Source organism: Hemiscyllium ocellatum, chromosome 1, assembly GCF_020745735.1.
Source record: "Hemiscyllium ocellatum isolate sHemOce1 chromosome 1, sHemOce1.pat.X.cur, whole genome shotgun sequence".
Classification (NCBI taxonomy): Eukaryota; Metazoa; Chordata; class Chondrichthyes; order Orectolobiformes; family Hemiscylliidae; genus Hemiscyllium; species Hemiscyllium ocellatum.
The window spans coordinates 119,605,881-119,625,634 of record NC_083401.1 but is presented as its reverse complement, the minus strand read 5'-3'; the positions used below and the strand labels follow the sequence as shown (position 1 = coordinate 119,625,634).

General features: G+C 40.0%; 1 protein-coding gene across 1 annotated transcript in view; it reads left to right on the top strand.

Annotated features, from left to right (window-relative positions):
- Positions 1-19,754, top strand: part of slit2 (slit homolog 2 (Drosophila)) — a 462,208-nt gene that overhangs the window by 177,235 nt on the left and 265,219 nt on the right. The gene's annotated exons all lie outside the window — the stretch shown is intronic.

The following is a 19,754-nucleotide window of genomic DNA, read 5'->3' as shown; positions in this document are numbered from 1 at the left end:
AGGTCAGTTGTCTTCTCAGCTCCAGGCCATCTCTGCTGGAGTTGCTTAGGGTAGTATCCTCAGCCCAACTAACTTCAATTGCTTCACCAATGACTGTCCCTCCACCTTAAAGTCAAAAGTGAGGATGTTTGCCAATGATTGCACAATGTTCAGTAGCAGGACAATATCCAGGTTTGGGCTGACAAATGGCAAGTAACACATGCATCACATAAATGTCAGGCTATGACCATCACCGATAAGAGACAGTCCAATCATTACCACCTCCCCACCCCCACTTACTATCTACAAGATGCACTGCAGAAATTCACCAAAGATCCTTAGGCAGCACCTTCCAAACCCACAACCACTTCCATCTAGAAGGACAAGGGCAGTAAATATAGGGGAACACCACCATCTTCAAATTCCTCTCCAAGCCACTCACCATCCTGATTTGGAAACATATCATTGTTCCTTCACTGTTGCTTGGTCAAAATCCTGGAATTGCCTTCGTAGTGGCCTTTTGGGTCAACCCACAGCAGATGGACTGCAGCAGTTCAAGAAGCAGCTCACCATCACCTTCTCAAGGGCAACAAGGGATGGGCAACAAGTGCTGGCCAGCTAATAATGCCCACATCACACAAAAATGAATAAAATCAATTCAGGTGAGGTAATTGTTGTTATGGAGACAAACAAACCATGGTGCTACACATAGTAAGGCGATAAATAATCAGATCATCTGCACCTGCCAGTATTGACTGAGAGATAAATGTTGGTCAGGATGTCTAGAATACTTCTCTCCTGTTCTTCAAATAGTGAGATTGTTTGTTTTTGTCCATCTGAACAGGCAAGACAGACCTTGGTCTGATGTGTCATTTAAACCACAGAGGTGCAGTATTTCCTTGGTATTAATAATGGGGTGCTTTTCTAGGCTATTCTCTCAAATTCTTGAGTAGGGCTTGAACTCGTGACCTTCAGGCTTATTGACAAGAGGACACCACTGAACCAAGTTGAGGAAAATTTTTGTGAAACACTATATGTCATGCTGTTTTCGCCTTCAGTGAATAGAGTAAAAAGAAACTGAGTATTTATGTTTTTATGGGAGAGAGGGAATCTAATCTAAAAAGGAAATGATCAAACAGAAACTCACTGTATAATAGGGTCATCCAAATGACAAGAGCAGTAGTGACATTTTTTGTGCACATCTAGCCCTACATAAAGAGAGCATGAAGTTGACCCAAAAGGAAATGTTGGAAGAACTGTATTTTGACTGATTCTACTTTCATGGTGATGCCACAATATTAATGTTCACCTCACAGCTAATCTTCAATTTGATGCTCCTGTCCTAAGAAGTCTTGGCTACAGATGATTGAAGTATTTTTATTTCAATGTTCTTAATGTTCATTAGTGTTAACAATGTATAGGTTACCTGATCCAATTACTTATGGCGAATAAGCATAGGCTTACCCATGCTTTCTGCATGTAGCTTATACACTCTTCTGTGGATTATAAAGAATTAGTGTTTTATTTAATGCTGTGCACTGAGGTGGATTAACACTATATCTTATTAAATTTGATTTATTTTTCCATTATGTTCTGATTAACTGTGAAGCAAAGGCTTGTTCGATAAAATTAAACTGTTTTCCTTGCTAACTGATTTATGCACCTTCATTTCACACCCTTTGTCTCATGCGGGTGGAAACTTCACCGTCATCTATTGCTGGTCACACTTTGTGTCACCATTTTAACCGGAAGCGTTATCTGGTCCGGTTTAAGACAACTGCCTTTCCAGTCGCAGAATCCTCCTAAAATGTTGGTGCTTCTGTTCACACCTGAGGCTTTATGGTGTCAGTTTTAAATAATACAAATGTCAGTAAGCCAAGCAATTATGCACGGGCATTCCATCCAAGCAGTGATCCAGTTACTTGGGCAGTGACAGCGATGTCAAAATAAGTGGAGGAGATGGCTGTGGATCAGCTGGCTACTGCATAATGAGCAGAGTGGTGTCATGCTGAAAATCCAAGAACGCCGCAGGAGCAGGTGGCAAATTACGTCTAGCAGCTTATGTTTTAGCAGTGAAACATCAATCTTGAATCGTGAGTGTGTGGTTCATAACTCATATTAAATGAAAGACAGTTTAAAATTAATATGATAAAAGGATAAAGTAAGTTATTTTTCAATAGTGAAATTTGTATTTTCTTCCAATTCCCATGCAACATCAGTAGATGTGCCACAAATTGCACCAGTCCGAGCAGGGTCTGGTACTCAGGGATGCCTACACTTCTATTGTTCAACATTGATCTGCATCTAGAGTGTAGGGAAGTAAGTGTGTGTGTGTGTATGTGTGTATGTGTGTGAGTGTGTGTGTGGAAAATAAGTATGCCAAATACAAACAGAATTCAATCACTCTAGAAATGTTGAGTTGGCTATTTATAAAGAGGCTGCCAAAAGGTACTGAGTCACTGCGTCCAATCAGCTGCAAGTTTTGTGTGGTGGAGTCAAGTGTCAAAGAAATTCCTGCATTTCATACTTAAAAAGTAACATATAAATGTACTGAAATGCTCATCATGGGATGTTCCTCAGGCAGAGCCATGGTAGGAGAGAGGTATAAAGACACACATTTTATGGACTCATCAAGTATTCGCCTGGATGGAGATACTACATTCCTCAAGGCTGTAGACAGCTGACCAACAACTGTTAAGCTGCAAAACTAAATGACAATGAGATCTAATTTCAAGTACCAACCTGCTTCCTTGGAATGGATGGATTAAACTCAACTTCTCACCTCAGTTCAAACCAGAAATGGACAGGTTGATGACAGACTTGGGTTGGGAATCCGATTTATAGGATTTTAACAAACTCCCATCTTGCCCCCACGCATCTGATCTGCAGCCACTAGTGTTTTAGATTTAAATACCCTACAACCACTAATGTAGTTAATTAAAATTATATACACTCTCCCTTAGCTGATTAACATTTCCAGAGACTGCAATAAAATCTATTATTCACTGATCAGCAAACTTACAAAGTGAGAGCTGAGTTATTGCCACAGTTGACTCAAATGTTTTCTTGACTGGTCACATTGTTGTCATTTTAAATAAAGAAAAGTAGGTAACGTCTGAAACATGTAGTTTCTCGAATCACCAGATATTTTTTGGATGGGAATTCATCTTATATTTTCAGCTATCAAAAAAATCAGAATATGCAGGAGGTTATGTTGTTTAATGTCCACTTGCGTTTATTAATGTGCACATCAGTAAATGTATTTTATCCTTTCTTAATAAATGTCTTTATTCTGGCTATTACATTCAACATACTTAACATTTAATAGTGCTGAGGTCTCTGGCCACTGCCCCACCCAGGTTTGGAATAGCATTGAAGGTTAAAATGATGAAGTAGAGTAAACCAAATAGAAGTTTCAGCCACATCCTTACAATTAAATACCGACTGCAGCTGCTCTTTGAGAAAATACCCAGGGAAACATATGGAACTTCAAAGAGGTGTACAATGGTCAGAGTTCTGAATGAAGAGGTCTGCAGGGAGAAAGCCCAAACCACAGCCAGATGTGGCAGACAGTGAGACTCTGAACTGAAGAAGGTGTGAAGCACTGAACAAGAAACCGCTGATGAAATGCTGGCACTCTTATGCCAGCAGAGAGTTCAACAAGTTGAACCCAACAGGACAAAGGGGATAATCATGCCTTCGAGTGATAATAAATCATGACTTCTCAGGACGTATAGTTCACAGATGTGCGGAAATTTATATCTTATGGCTTATTCAGTAGCATTTACTTAGTGTCTTTGAAGGCTACTTCAGAAGCTTATTTCAGTTTAACTTTCATATCCTTCTGGGTGAATTTTCAGTGACATGTTGATGCACATCATAATATGTACATTAATTCTTAAATGTTATTTTTTATATGTAGTCTACATGATGCTCTATACAGTATACCAGTTTATTTTCAGCTCAGTAAGTGTGAATCCTGTGTAAAGCAACCACTCCTGTAGTCCTGTGTTTTGGCCTCCTCAGCCTGTGATACCACAGACAAACAATGCATGTTCATTACTACTGCCATATTGGATAAAGGCCAAAAACATTGACATGCGGTGCCTGTGCCTTAGAAGTGTGTTAGACCCTTTGCTTTTGTGAGTAAGCAGCTGATTATCTGCCGGAGGCCTTAACTACAGGGTTGGTTGCCTTGTGGCAACCAGTTCAATGCTTTTGTGTGTAACCCTTCCAGAATCATTCTGCAGCAGTCTCTTAATTAATGTGATGCAAACGCTTTTTTTGTACAAATTCATGCTTCCTTGAAGTAACCATTTCTTTGTATTTTTATTTTACAAAGGTTAATCCAATTTCTAATCACTAAAGGAGAATGCTTTCCCCTAAAGCAGCCCTTGACACAACCAGACATTTTGCAAGTTTATCAGCTGACTGAAACAAAATCTCACCTAACAAAGTTAAAAATCTTTGTGGTATTGCTTTTGTATAAGACACGGAAATTCTTTCTCCTCATAGTTTTTGCTGCTGCTGGAAAATTCATGTTCAAACGCAAGTTATCCAGTTTTGCCAAGTAAAAGGACATTCCAACAGCAGAGAGTTATCCAAGGCCGTTGAGGGATGATAAAAGCTCATCCTTGTTCTAACATAATCAAAATGGGGGTCTCTCAAGTCAGGTTGAAGCATCTAGGTGACGTTAGAATTGACTAATTGTTTCCTCAGATCCAGATTATTTACTATAAAATAACTTGAGGCAGAAAGGTTTCAAACTCGTTTACCTACCTCAGAGAAAAGGCACCTATCACCATTTTAAGGCAAGGTGGGAGTTGGCGGTTTAGCTGGGGTGGTGAGTGTGAAGGTTGGAGTTGGACCCATAAACCCCAGAAGCAGAATGCAAGCCAGATGAGTGCTGAGGTGTGCTGTTTAGAAAGCCTGCCTTAGTTATCCAAGACTGTTTAGCCCTCACTGTTCACACCATCTTATTATTGACCCATCTCTCCTGCGGTATTTTGTTCTTTCCATGCCAACACATGCCTGCCCCCACCCACTCATTCACTGTCCACCCTGGGTAACTCCCAAAAGCCATTTGTAGATGAAGTAAAGTTCTAAAACTCTAATACAACTCTCACTATTCAGTCTTTATAGTCAATGAATTTGTGAAAGCTTTAAAATGTCAAGCACTTAATCTCTTATGAAACCAACATACTTCTGAACATAAATTATATCAAAGGCTGCTAATCCATGAATAGACTGATTAAAATGAGTTTTGAGAAGATTTGTAGTTCAGGTTGAGGTGCTGGATGTAGGTTTGCTGGCTGAGCTGGAAGGTTCATTTTCAGACGTTTCATCACCCTACTAGATAACATCTTCAGTGAGTGTCCGAATGAAGCACTGGTGGTGTAGCCTGCTTTATATTTCTATATATTTATATAATATATATTATCACCATATGGTGATGAAGCATCTGAAAACAAACCTTCCAGCTCAGCAAGCAATCCTACATCCAGACTGATTAAAATTTCAATCAGACTGTGAATTCAGAAACTCCTCATTGGGACAATTTCAAAAATCAGTCAAACACTCAAAAAGGTCTCTAACAACCAATAAACAACTGGCTAGAATAGATGCTGCACCACTTAGCCTGTCAAGCAAAGCAATTTAGCAGAGTTTAAACTCTCATAGACACATGCAGACTGTTTGTCTGTATCATGTTTAAAGGGCTAGGGTTATAAATAATTGTAACAATTAACTGGACCTTACCTGCCTTTCAAGAGTATTTATGCCTACTCCATAGATACTCCATAGAAATCAGGATTGAAATCCTGTTGAATTTCAATTTGTTTCCTGTACATGTCCTGCCCCAAAACTTCTGTCAGCAAGCCAAGTGGAACTTTCCAATCTGGGCAGTTTTGAGGTGACAGGACACTCCGCAACTATAAGAAATATATGACATAATCTGAGTTAGTAATTTGTTATTTTTGAATGTTACATTTACCAAAATTATGATTGCTTTTTTAGATTAGAATTTTGTTTTCCTCTCTTCATTGCTGCTAGCTATTATCCCGTGCTTGGGAACAGCTGCCTTAATAATAGCTGCTGCCTTGTTATCTCAAATAATTGGACTAGTTTTCAGAGGTAAACCTATACAGTGAGTGTTAGCAGAGAATGTGGGGAGGTGGCAATCCAGCAACTTCATCCTTAGTTTTATTTCTCACCCTAGTTTGGATGTGTGCAGTGTTGCAAAAAGCCACACACATTAGTGACCAGAGCTGGGGACCCAACCTTTCATTACTTCTTCCATCATTAACCAAGGTCCATTTATAGAACTCAGTCTACGACACTGCTATTTCAACAAGAATGATTAAGTGAAATCTGACCTTCATCACAATTGGTGCATACATGTGAAACAAAAGAACTTCATTTTGCTCACAGCTTCTGAATGAAAGTTGTGGAATGGTTAAAGGGTTCACAAAACTGTTAAGTAACAGAGCAATGTATTTCTGTTGATTCTTAGGAGTTTGGATATTACAGAATCTGGAGATATATTAACCAGTGAATTGACTAGGACCATTGGAGAATATTGGAGGATCAGATGTGTATTTTGTTTCTGAAACATAGAGAAAATGTTCCTTCTACCATAAATAATCAATAAGAAGATTTGTAAAGGATTTTGAAAAAATGGTTGTTGCATTTGTTTTAATTGTCCATCATCAGCAACCATCTACTGGTGTTAGGTGCTGGAAAATAACTGTTCAGATTTGTCACGATAGCCTGCTGAACTCGATTCAGGACCAGGACCCAAGTGATATACTGATTTACAGTTTATCTTTCCTCACAATGGATTAGATATCTTCAGCTAATATAATCAATTTCAGGGAGCCTTACACCAATTTGATTGGTAATTTTAGATTTGACAGCTAAAGCATGATGGGCCCGACAAGACGTGACATAATGTCCGGACAGCAATATTTTGACACTTTTGGCCATTTTAAACTCTTAATTTGTCATGGAATTGAGAAATACTATTGTGTACAAATATTCCACTGGTTAGGTAGGTTAGTTTCTCTGGAGTTCTGAAATGAGTGACTTTAAAGGTGCTCTCCTCAGATTTTTGGACAATTCAAATTCCCAGGCAAATCCGATGAAGCCTGCTCTATAGGGATTCCACCTGGTCCTAATGCAGAAAAGATGACTCTCTAGCCATCAGGTTATCTTGGTCAATGTTTATCAGAGCTATTTTGTGTACAGAGCACAGTATTAAACATTCTATAGGTCACAATGCTATCTCTTTTCCTGTTTAGACAATTCCGAAAAGCATCTGTGTTTTTCACCAGTTAATTTGATGAGTTGCTGCAGTGCACCCTGTAGATGGTGCACATTGGTATTACTATGCATTGGTGGTGAAGGAAGTGAATGTGGAAGTTGATGGATGGTAGGCCAATCAAATGGGCTGCTTTGTCCTGGATAATGTCACACATTTTGAGTGTTGCTGGAACCAAACTCATCCGGTTACCTTCAGAGTTTCCCATTACACTCCGGACGTACATTTATTAGGTGGTGGACAGGCTCTGGAAAGTCAGGTGGTCAGGCGCTCCCTGTAGAAATGCTCTTGTAGCCACAGTACTTATATGACTGGTCTAGTTCAATTTCTGGTCAATGGTAATACCTGGGGTGCTGACAATAGAAGTCAGCAATTGCAAAGCCATTGAACATCACATGGTTAGATTCTTCTTTGTTGAAGATGGTCAGTGCCTGCCTTGTTTATGGCATGAATGTTACTTCCCGCATTTTAGACCAAGCCTTAAAGTTGTCCACATCTTATTACATAGAACAGGGATTGCTTCAATATCTAAGGAGTTGTGCATGGTACTGAACATTGTGAATAATCACCGAACATCCCCATTTCTGACCTTATGATGAAGGGAAGGTCACTGATAAAGTAGCTGAAGCATGTTGAGCCTCGGACACTTCGGTAAGGAATTCCTGCAGAGATGTCCCAGGACTAAGATAATTGATTTCAGTAACTACAACTAGCTTCCTCTGTGCTAGGTATGACTTCCACCAGCAGAGAGCTCCTCAGATTCTCATGAACACCAATTTTGCTGTGGCTCCTTGATGCTGCACTCAGTCAAATACTGCTTTGGTGTGAATGTCTGTGATTCTCACCTCACCTTTGGGTTTCAACTTTTTCAGTGATGGTTGTAATGCAGTCAAGAATTGAGTGGCCCAGACAGAGCACACAAAGCAATAATGTGCTGGCTGATGTTAGGTTTAAGTATTGCTTGATAGCATTGTCAGCAGCACACTCTTCCATTTTGCTGATGATCACAAATAGACAGATGTGACTGTAATTGACCAGGTTGGGCTTGTCCTGTGGTCTGTAGACAGGATATATTTGGACAATTTTACTCATTGCTGGGTAGACGCCAGTACTGAAGCGGCACCATAACAGCATCTATGGCCTTGGCTAGTTCTAGAGAACAAGTCTTCACTTCTGTTACAAAACAAAGAACTGCAAATGCTGGAAATCTGAAGCATGATTAGAAATTGCATCTGAAACTCTGTAGGTCTGCCAGGATCTGTGGGAAGAAAGCAGAGTTAATTTTTCAAGTCTGGTGATTTGATGAAAACTGGCACCTTTGATGCTGGGGACCTCTGGAAGAGGCTGTGATGGACCATCCATCCAGTACTTCTGGCTAAAGATTGTTGCATGTGCTTCAGTCTTTTCTTTTACACTGATGTGCTGGTTTCCCCCATCATTGTTGATCGGATATTTGTGGGGTCTTCTCCTCCAGTGAGTTGTTTAATTGTCCAACACCATTCACAACTGCATGTGGCAAGACTGCAGATCTTTGATCTATTGGTTGTGGAATTGCTTAGCACACTGTTTCCATGCAGGTACTCCTGGGTTATAGTTTGATCGGGTTGACACCTCTTATATGGTATGCCTGCTCCTGGCATGTCCTCCAACACTTCATTGTTGATGGTAATGGCAAGTTCTAGATAGAGGTTGTTGTTTACAGGGTGTACGGGATTCAGGCATTTGGGTTCGAACTGGGGGTCACGATGGCAGGGGTGGGTATCAGATGGGACAAAGAAGTGGAAATGTTTCTCAGATGAGCATGCAAAGTGAAAGTGTTGTGTCCAGCAGACTTTGGTTAGGGGTAGGAAGATGGAACTGACTTGGATTGGAGTGGAAAGTGCCTCATTATCCAGGATCCATTTGGTGCTAATAGTTGGGAGTCGTGCAGTTAGGAAGTGTCAGTGATGAGTCGAGCCTTCTGTTTAATAGTTACCCATGAAATGAAACTCCTGGGTAACTATTAGGTGGAGGGCCTGGCACACCACTGATACCCTCTAACTTTTGATCTCTAATTCTCTAACTTTTCTTGGGCAAATATTAAACTTAAATGAGTTGAAACCTTCTGAATTCACTGACTGTAATGTATTTTTCTCCAGGGTTTCCAAACACACGGGATTGCCCATTGGAAAATTCAAATTCCCAGGCAAATCCAATGGAGCCTCCTCTGTAGGGATTCTACCTGGTTCTAATGCAGAACTCCTGTCTACATTGCTCTGTCGCCATCAGGTTATCTTAGTCAATATTTATCAGAGCTATGTTAGATACAGGGCAGAGGGTATTAAACGTTTTATAGGTCACAGTAGAATCTCTCTTTCTGTTTTAAACAATCCTTAATTGTGCCCAGAATAGATAACGTTGTTCATTGCTGCTGTCTCCATGCTAATAAGTGCTGGCTCCGATAAGAGAGAGGCTTGCTTTATCAGAGCCCTACAGAAATTATCTCCAAGCCTGGAATTGGCCAGATTGAAGATAGGATTCCAGTGGTCTAGAGGATTGTGGAGTGTTCACAGAGCAGAGCTTTTACAAAGCATGATCAGGCATAAAGAAAAAGGAAATAACCTCTCTACGTTTAAGAAAAAATCCAGTTTACCTCTTACATAGCTTTTCAATAAACTTCACCTTATAATAACCATATATTAATCATCTTGCTCTTTGAAAAATAAATATTATTATCCCACATAAGTCGGTGGTTCAAAAATTACAATATTGATGCAGAGGAACTGTTATATTTGGATTCTGTCTGTTTTTCATCTTGATTAGATTTATTCCTAATTCCAAGTTTTCTTGGTTTTGTTAAATATTGTATTTATATGCAATTTATTACCAAGAATTATATCTTGTTCAAACAAAAATACTGTCTTGTGCCAAATTTTGTGTAGAAAGAAAAGTTCTTTTGGGAACAGCTGGCTTACTTTTCTGGTGAGGTATTGCTGGTTAGATTTTCTTAATCAGAAACTGGAGCAAGTCTAAAATGATCTTGAACAGAATAGTTTGTTGCACTCCTGGTGTTGTGCCTTGCAATATGTGTCCTATTGAGTCACTTTAAAAATGTATTTAAGTTGCTCTCTATTGTTCATGCAAGTTAACTTAAAGTCATTCAGTTATACAGCCCAAAAACAGACCCTTCAGTCCAACTCATCCATGCTGACCACATATCCTAACTAATCTTGTTCTGCTTGCCAGCACCCGGCCCATATCCTCCTAAACCCTTCCTATTCATATATCCATCCAGATGTGTTTTAAATGCTGTAATTGTACCAGCCTCCACCACTTCTCTGGCAGCTCATTCCATATACGCATCACCCTCTGCATGAAAACATTGCCCCTGCGATCCCTTTTAAATTTTTTCCCTCTCACCCTAAACCTATGCCTTGCAGCTCTGGACTCGCCCACCCAGGGAAAAGAACTTGTCTATTTACCCTATCCATGCCCTTATGATTTTATAAACCTCTATGGGGTTAGCCCTCGGCCACTGATGCTCCAGGGAAAACAGCCCCAGCCTATTCAGCCTCTCCCTATCGCTCAATCCTGACAACAGGAATCGTTTCTGTACCCTTTCAAGTTTCACAATATACTGACGACTAAGAAGCTAGATTGTCATTTATTTTCATGGATTAAATGACATTTAAGTTGGTGATCTCCCTTTGGTTCAGAAGGTTTTAAACTCAAACATAAACATTTTTTCCAACAACTTTAAATAAAGAAGGCTAAACTGAAATATGTATTTTTACTTGATCGTTATGTAACTGTACAACAAATAGCTTGCAAATGACAGTGGAATGACAGGTTCATTGGTCCAAGTAATGGTAGCTCATCTATGAATAGATGTTTCACCAGCTAACCGTAAACATTGTTAGTTCAGTGGAATGACTTGATAGCACTGGTTACTGACCAGCAAGTCATGTTTGCCCATGATACAATGCTGTTCCAAAATAGTGGCTGGATGTTTTTTCTTTAAGCGCTAAAAAATGTAACCACGAGGCTGAATTTTTGTAGACTCAGGAACAGTGCCCAGATTTTTAAACAATGATAGGCTGGATTTAAGTTTGGAATTCCATCACCATTTCTGACCTAATTTTTGCTCACCTGAAAATGCTCAAAACATGAGGGAAATTCAAATGCAATAGGGCCATTTGAACTCAGCACTGAGCTTCGAATAGGTTTTCGTGGATAGGATTTTTTTTCACTGTAGCGAAGGCTGCAATGGATAGTTAGATCTTTCTTTCATTTCATTTCAATGTGAATCCTGAGGTTTATCCATGTTCAATACTGGATGAGTTGGTATGGAAATTGTAAGAATAAATACGAGTGGATGGAGGGGCATGAAGTTATAAGGGGCCATGGGTTTGGCAGGGAGGCTGCATGAGTTAGCATTAAGTTGGCATGCTGGCTCGAAGGGGCCATTGGGGAGAAATGGGGCTTGAGTTGACATAGATGGGTCATCATGAATTGGTTGAAGGGTATAAGCTATGAGGGGGGACAGCTAAAAGGCTTAATTTTAACAAAGCAACTGAGACTGACCCAAAGAACTGAAGCAGACTTTTTAGAAAACCACATTGGCACTCTAGTTCTGCCTCCTTCCCAACCCTGGAAATGAGAATTGGCTCTGATGAGGTAACTTCAGAATCTGAGACAACAAGCCAGGAAACATCTGGATTAACACCATTTGCTTTGGGGATGAAAATCCAAATTTGCCTGGATTTATACCAGGAGGTTCTGAAACATGAATCGCTAACTCCAACCATCCTTTTTCAAATCTCACATTATTTTCAGAATAAACAAAAGTGTTTGAAGAAAATGTGGGAACAAGCACAGTTTTTGGATTGTTTTCTTAAGATTTTTCTCCTGTGTATTTTGCTCAAATACCTAAGTTATTAATCTTACACTCAAGGAGAATGCAACACATTGCAGGAGATGGGAAAATCTAGGTGCACATGGATGGCCAAATTTAATCATCCCTCATTGTGATCCTAAAGACAGTGAAGACCCCACTATCCAGAATTCTCGTAAAAGAGAATTTCCTCACTTTGAGAACTGATTATTTGGTTTTGATTTTTGATTTGACTTAGTATTGTCACATATACTGAGATATGGCGAAAAGTATTATTTGTGTGCCATCCAGCCAAATCATACCTTACACAAGTCCATCAGTGTAACAGAACCGAATGTGGAATATAGTCGTCCAGCTACTGAGAAGGTGCAGAGAAAGATCAACTCTAATATATGTGAGGTCTGTTCATAAGTCTGAGAACAGTGGGGAAGAAACTGTTCTTGAATCTTTTGGTAAATAGAAGAGAGTACACCCGGGGTGGGAGGGGTCTTTGATTATGCTGGCTACTTTCCCAAAGCAGCGGGAAGTGCAGATTGGAGTCAATGGAAGGAAGGCTGGTTTCATGATAGATTCACAACTTTTTATGGTATTGGGCAGAGCAGTTGCCATACCAAGCTGTGATGCATATAGACAGAATGCTTTCTATGGTACATCTATAAATCTTGGTAACAGTCATGGTGAACATATCAAAGTTCCTTCGCCTTTTGATTAAGGAGAGGTGTTGGTGTACTGTCTTGACTCTAGCATCTACGTGAATGGACCAGGACAGATTGCAGGCGATATTTACTCCTTTTTATTTCTCTCACACATTTGGATCAACTCTCTATGACAGTATTTATGAGTAGTCCTGGCCACAGTTGTCGCGTTTGTGGAATCAGCAAACCCCCTCACCATGCCACCATTGCTCATGAATACCGGGTGCATGCTGGACACTAGGTAATGCAGATAACGTGACGTTCTACGTTCACAAAAAATTCAGTTCAGTTTGCCAGAAGACAGTGTGCCTTTGCTGTAGGTTTCTTGTCAATCTTATAAAACTTGGAGACTGTTTGTCCAGAAGGTGAATAGTCTCCAGCTGAATAATAGTTTATCCTCATGCAAGAAGCATGAAAATGTGTTGGCTGAGAATGCTGTTGATTTAAGGGTCATTCCCTCTTTTCTGTTCCAACCTACTGCATGCCTCAGATATTCAGTCTGAGCTAAGCAAACAGTTGTGCAGGTGGTAATGAATTAGTGATTGTGCTAAATTGCATTTAGTGGCTTTGGTGAGTTAGATTACCTTTCCTCTTCTGACATTAGAATGCTGACTATGTTTCAGAAGTATCTCAGCCTCTGTAAAGTCATTGGGGATGTCTGGTGGCTGTGAAGAGTATTATACAAATAGAGTCATAGAGATGTATAGCACGGCAACAGATCCTTCAATCCAACTTGTCCATGCCGACCAGATATCCTAAATTAATCTAGTCCCATTTGCCAGCATTTAGCCCATATCCCTCTAAACCCCTTCTATTCGTGTACTGATCCAGGTGCCTTTTAAATGTGGTAATTATACCAGCTTCCACCACTTTCTCTGCCCGCTCATTCCATACACTCTCCATCCTCTGTGTGAAAAAGTTGCCCTTTAGGTGCCTTTTATATCTTTCCCCTCTCACCCTAAACCTATGCTCTCTAGTTCTGGATTCCCCCCACCCCAGGGAATAGACCTTGTCTATTTACCCTACCCATGCCCCTCATGATTTTATAAAATTCTATAAGGTCACCCCTCTGCCTCCATGCTCCAGGGAAAATAGCTCCAGCCTATTCAGCCTCTCCCTATCATTCAAATCCTCCAACCCTGGCAACATCCTTGTAAATCTTTCTGAACCCTTTTGAGTTCCACAATATCGTCTTATAGCAGGGAGACCAGAATTGCACATACTATTCCAATAGTGGCCTAACCAATGTCCTATACAGTCGCAACATAACCTCCCACTCAATGCACTGACCAATAAAGGCAAGCATACCAAATGCCTTCTTCACTATCCTGTTCCAGGTAAAATTTCCACTTTCAAGGAGCTATGAACCTGTACTCCAAAGTCTGTTTGTTCAGCAACACTCCCCAGGACCTTACTATTAAGTGTATAAGTCCTGCCCTGATTTGCTTTTCCAAAATGCAGCACCTCACATTTATCTAAATTAAACTCCATCTGCCACTCCTTCTCCCTTTCGCCCATCTGATCAAGATCCTGTTGTAATCTGAGGTAACTTTCTTCGCTGTCCACTACACCTCCAATTTTGGTGTCATCTGCAAACTTACTAACCATACCTCATATGTTCACATCCAAATCATTTATATTAATAATGAAAAGTAGTGGACCAAGCACTGATCCTTGTGGAACTCCACTGGTCACAGGCCTCCAGTGTGGAAAGCAACGCTCCACCACCACCCTCTGTCTTCCACCTTCGAGTCAGTGCTGTATCCAAATGGCCAGTTCTCCCTGTATCTTGTCAAACACCTGAAATCCATATAGATCACATCCACAGCTCTGCCTTCATCAGTCCTCTTTGTTACTACTTCAACTGCACTTTTTCTTTCTGCTGGAATCAATCCTCTTGCGGGTAACTGGGAGTAGCAGACATGTTGGAGGTCTTATGTTTCCAAGAAGTTTCTGACCCGGATTGTACTGATTAGCTTGCTTCAGCCCCATCCTTATCGCAAAATGAGCAATGGATTGATAGCAGATTTCTATTGAGCTATGCAATTGGCCGCCTGCAGCATATTGCATTTAACCCTTTGAGTGATGTTGATTTGTTTAATAACAGTATTCCCTGCAGTCCTGAATTGGCAGTTAATTCTCAGTTCAGAATCTACCTACCTGTCCATCCGTCGTCTTCACATGATTTTACCAGCCCACTCCTTTTTTTATAATTCAGCTCCAAACATCTGTTGTTGAAGAAGGAGGAGCAAATAACTTATTGTACTGAATTTCAACAATGTACTCAAAGATTGGTGGGGGTATTGTAGCATCCCTCCCTGAGCTAGAGGCTCAGCAAATGGCTCCCACCTCAAGATGAGGTGGCCAAGGTATGTGCATTCTTGCTGGAGCCAAAAATATTTCTCTTAACCTGCATTTTCTTACACATTCCAATGGGGGACGGGAAGAATGGGATAGATTCCTGATCTCTGAAATAATGAAAAGAATATTGAAGCCTTAACCAATACTAGCCAAAGCGATAGATGACAATATTCGTGCAAAAGTGTGTCTTGCCACGGCTACTTGGACTCCCTGAATGAATTGTGATGCAACACCAACACTCCATAATTAATACTCTTTAAAGTAAACTTCTTATACACTAATCATGCAAGAGCATGAAATATGTGCAGAAAATTGAGCTTTTTCAAACTTGCAGAAAATGACCATCACCTTAAAATAATTTGTGGGCGGCACGGTGGCACAGGGGTTAGCACTGCTGCCTCACAGCGCCTGAGACCCGGGTTCAATTCCCGACTCAGGCGACTGACTGTGTGGAGTTTGCACGTTCTCCCCGTGTTTGCGTGGGTTTCCTCCGGGTGCTCTGGTTTCCTCCCACAGTCCAAAGATGTGCGGGTCAGGTGAATTGGCCATGCTAAATTGCCCATAGTGTTAGGTAAGGGGTAAATGTAGGGGTATGGGTGGGTTGCGCTTCGGCGGGTCGGTGTGGACTTGTTGGGCTGAAGGGCCTGTTTCCACACTGTAAGTCTAATCTGATCTAATCTAATTGTCTTTGTTCAAGAGCAGAAAAGAATATTTTCCATTATTTCTCATATTTAGTAGGTTTAAATTTTCTGCAATTCAATTTCATATAAGTGAGAGAACTTTGGCAGTTTTAAATTTCCTATAGCGAACTAATGTGCAAATAAATTTGAATTCAAGGTCAGACCTGTTAGTTTTAATTTGCCTTGTGCGGTTAGCATTTGCATTGTTGTGCCTTCAGTGACTCTACCTTGACTTAAAGGTGTTTAGATGCCAAGAAACTTAACTTCCAGTCAGTTGTTCCCCGATCAAGATGGCTGCTCACACCACATATAATTTGCCTTATCATAACCTTGGGCTGTCTGTGGAGAAAATGTCAATGCTGTTATTGCCAAATGCTCATTATTGACTAAACTCCCCCATTGTTTCAAATATGTGTACACAAGTATTACAGAAAGACATCTTTGATTTCAGCTAGAATGGTCCCCACATTCAAATGTCCTGTTCAACCTCACTGTACAAACTTTACATGAAGAGGAGCTATTTGGTCAAGCACTGAACAATACCTGGTGAATCTTAGCCACAAGTGAGCCAGAAAGGGCAGAGGGAAAAAGTGGGCAAAATGACTGGGATCAAAATCACAACTAATGAACGATGTGTGTGCAGAGCAAGTGGCATCTTTATGAATTGATTAATTAGTTGTGGAGTGCTCTTGATATAGAGTTACATAGAGGCGTAATTGAACAAGTGAAGAAGCTGTATTGTCAGTCAATGACTGGGAAATGTTTGAGCTATAATTATTGTTAGAACAATCTGTCAATAGTAATGAGTCATCAGTGTAAATGCTTATTGGTGCTTGTGCAATCATTAAGTGCCATTGTACTCTCAGCCTGGCACATATGGCAGTGGCCGCAACAGGGGGTTTTATCATTTTGCAATAGATCACACACAAAAGAAATGGCACTATTGAAATTCCTTTGAGAACTTTGAGGCATGTCTGATAGAAGGAAATTCCCACCATTCTTTTGATAAGTCTTGCTCCCATTTAAGTGCTCTGAGTACAAGCTGCTGCAGATTGTTTTTAATTCATCGTGGATTTTTAGCTTCACTCTGTCTTCTATTTTCAACTCTCATTGTGTGATTTAGAAGCCATAATCATATATTGTTAAAGAGTTAGCTTCAAAGCAAATGATAATGTTAAATTGGTACATTGTTTGTAGTCAAACATTCATTCAGTGTGCAGTATTTGGTAGAAAGCTTGTGGAAAAAAAGAGCAAAGTACGTTTAACACAGTAAGTTGGCATCTGAGAGATTTCTCAATTAGAATTTCCTTATGTTCCTGTCAATTCACAAAGTAGTCGTGAGGTTGAAAGATAATGTATTTTTGGTAATAATGATGCCAGGGCTTAAGTACTCCCTTGCAAGTCTCTGAAAGTCTTTTGGAATGTGTAAATGTAGTTGCAGTGTCCTACTGACGGGAAAATAGTATGAAACTGAGCAAAAGAAAATGAAAGCATGTGTTAGCAATTTTTAACCTCTGTATGTAAGGTGCTTGTCAATGGAAGTCCACAGAGCCAAATCTACTTAATAACAGCTGCAGGCAACAGTTCATGTGAAAGCTAATGTAAAGTTTCAAGATTACCAGAGCCTTTGAACAAGTGAAGTTGGCCACAGGGGGAAAGCAGCAGGTCTGGAGTTTGCTTGTTAAGTAAGGTTGGTTCAGGGTAAAAGAGTATAAAAATACTCAAAAGGCCTTTTTTCTTGTTCTCTCTTGGATTTTCTTTTTTCTCTTAAAAAACGTGAAGTAAAATGGTGAAGGCATACTGAAATAAGAATTGCAGCCACTAGGGTTTAGCACAAGAGGTTGTGGATTAAGCACTGCAGTAATGAGGATTCAGAGAAGGCACAGCTGTTTGGCACCTCACTTTCCAACTGTTAGGATTTCAAATAGTGCATTAAGTAGCCACAACAAAACTAGCACCACATGCAATTAAAGCAGCAAATGGAAATGGTCTTGCTAATGGACTTAATAAAAACAGAATATATGATACTGCACTAATGTAATTAGGCAATGTGCCTAGCATGAGAAGGCTCCTTACACTCGATTGGTTTTGTCCAAGCTCTCGGAGTCTCAAAAATCGTCTACTCTCCACAGTTGACGTGCTGCTGTTACTCTGAGGAAATGGTATCACAGTGATGTAAAGTTGCTTGCTTGTTTTTCTTCATTATACCTTGATTAATAGCTTATATGCTCTAGAAATTTTTTTTAAGAATTATAGTTATGACAGCCTCAATTGCTGAGTAAGTTTAGCCAGCAAGTAGCTGAGGCATACAGAGCGAGACAATCACAGGATCATTCCCTAATCTGCAGTGAGTTATCATGTTCTGACTTGAGGTGATGGTAGGGGTTACAGTTGACCTCAAGCTTTTGGGGAAGGGAAATTCTGCCAAGATTCCCATTCCTGATCACTATCCAACTGAGATGGATTCAAGCTTTGCTGTGATGCTCACTGTGATTGAATAGTTAATCTCAGCGCTTAGTCTCACGTAGCACATCTTAAAAAAAATAGGTTGAAGGTATGAACCAAGCCCCACAACAAAAAGAAAACAATTATCTCTGTCACATTTAATCACTGAAAAAGTACCATGGCCAAATGAGTTAACATATGCAGTTACAGATTCTTATCTATTTGCTTGACTAATATTCATTGCTGTTCTGTGCTCAAAGTAATGTTACAAGTAGTGTTTCAAGATTAACGACCAGTTCACACTGGGGATTGTCTAATATTTGAGTTTCAATTGTTTCATTCTGAAAGATGAAAAGAAAGGGCAGTGTTGACGTTTTCAACATTCTGCATGAGATTGAACATGCCAAGCAGTATGTGCGTCTTAGGCAACACCTGATTGGTTGGTTATGCATGTTGGTACATCTCTTTCAAGGCATTTGAGTGCCTCTAGCTGGGGAGATGGAGAAGTGCAGACACTGACTTGTAAAACTTAGCCTGTTTGTTTGGAACGCTTGGAATTTTATCTTCTGAAGAATGCATCCCTCTTTACAGTCTGCTGATTCTTTGGTGAGCTCAGATAATGCAGAGACATTTATGGCGTTAAGTTTGAGTGTGGAAATGGTGACAGAGAGAAAGGTTGACATTTCTCCTCCTGATCCTAATTTACCCTCATCATCTATGTTGTCACAGTGAATCAAAGATTAGATTGAATATGGAACAGCATGATGACAGTGGGGAATGAATTCTTTCTCCTCTAAGAATGTGAAACTTGCACATATTGTACCTATTTACAAGATTATTTGATTTTTTTTAAAGGAAATTATTCATAGATGGTAAATTTTTGAAAGATTAGTTTGCTTGGATGTGCTTGCTGGGAGTTATGATAGTCAACGAATTCTTTTACAGCCCACCAATTGCCTGTAATTTTAATGTTTTTCTTTCCTTGCTAATTTCTGGTAATAGTAAAAGACGTAAGGATCGTCATTGTTTCTTTTCAATTATTTTAAATGTGATTCATTTTTCCTGTAATATTGTTCAATCCCATGTGTCACTGATTTTATTCTCATTTCCTCACAGTTCAAACAAATGCAAAAAAGAACATTTTTCTAATTACATTAAGATCTGTGTAATATTGATTCCAAACTGATTGCTCAATACACAGATGGCATTCCTTATCTAGACACGAGCTAATTTGAGGTTTAAACACTTTGAAGAGCAGTAGCGCTTGGATTAGCAGTCAAGCAGACTCCACAAATTAAAAATGGCTGGCAGGACATGGGGGTCATGCCTCCATTTCTGACTGATCTAATTTTTGCCAAGAGGGGAAGGAGGGTGCGACATGTGATTTACACGTGATGCACATT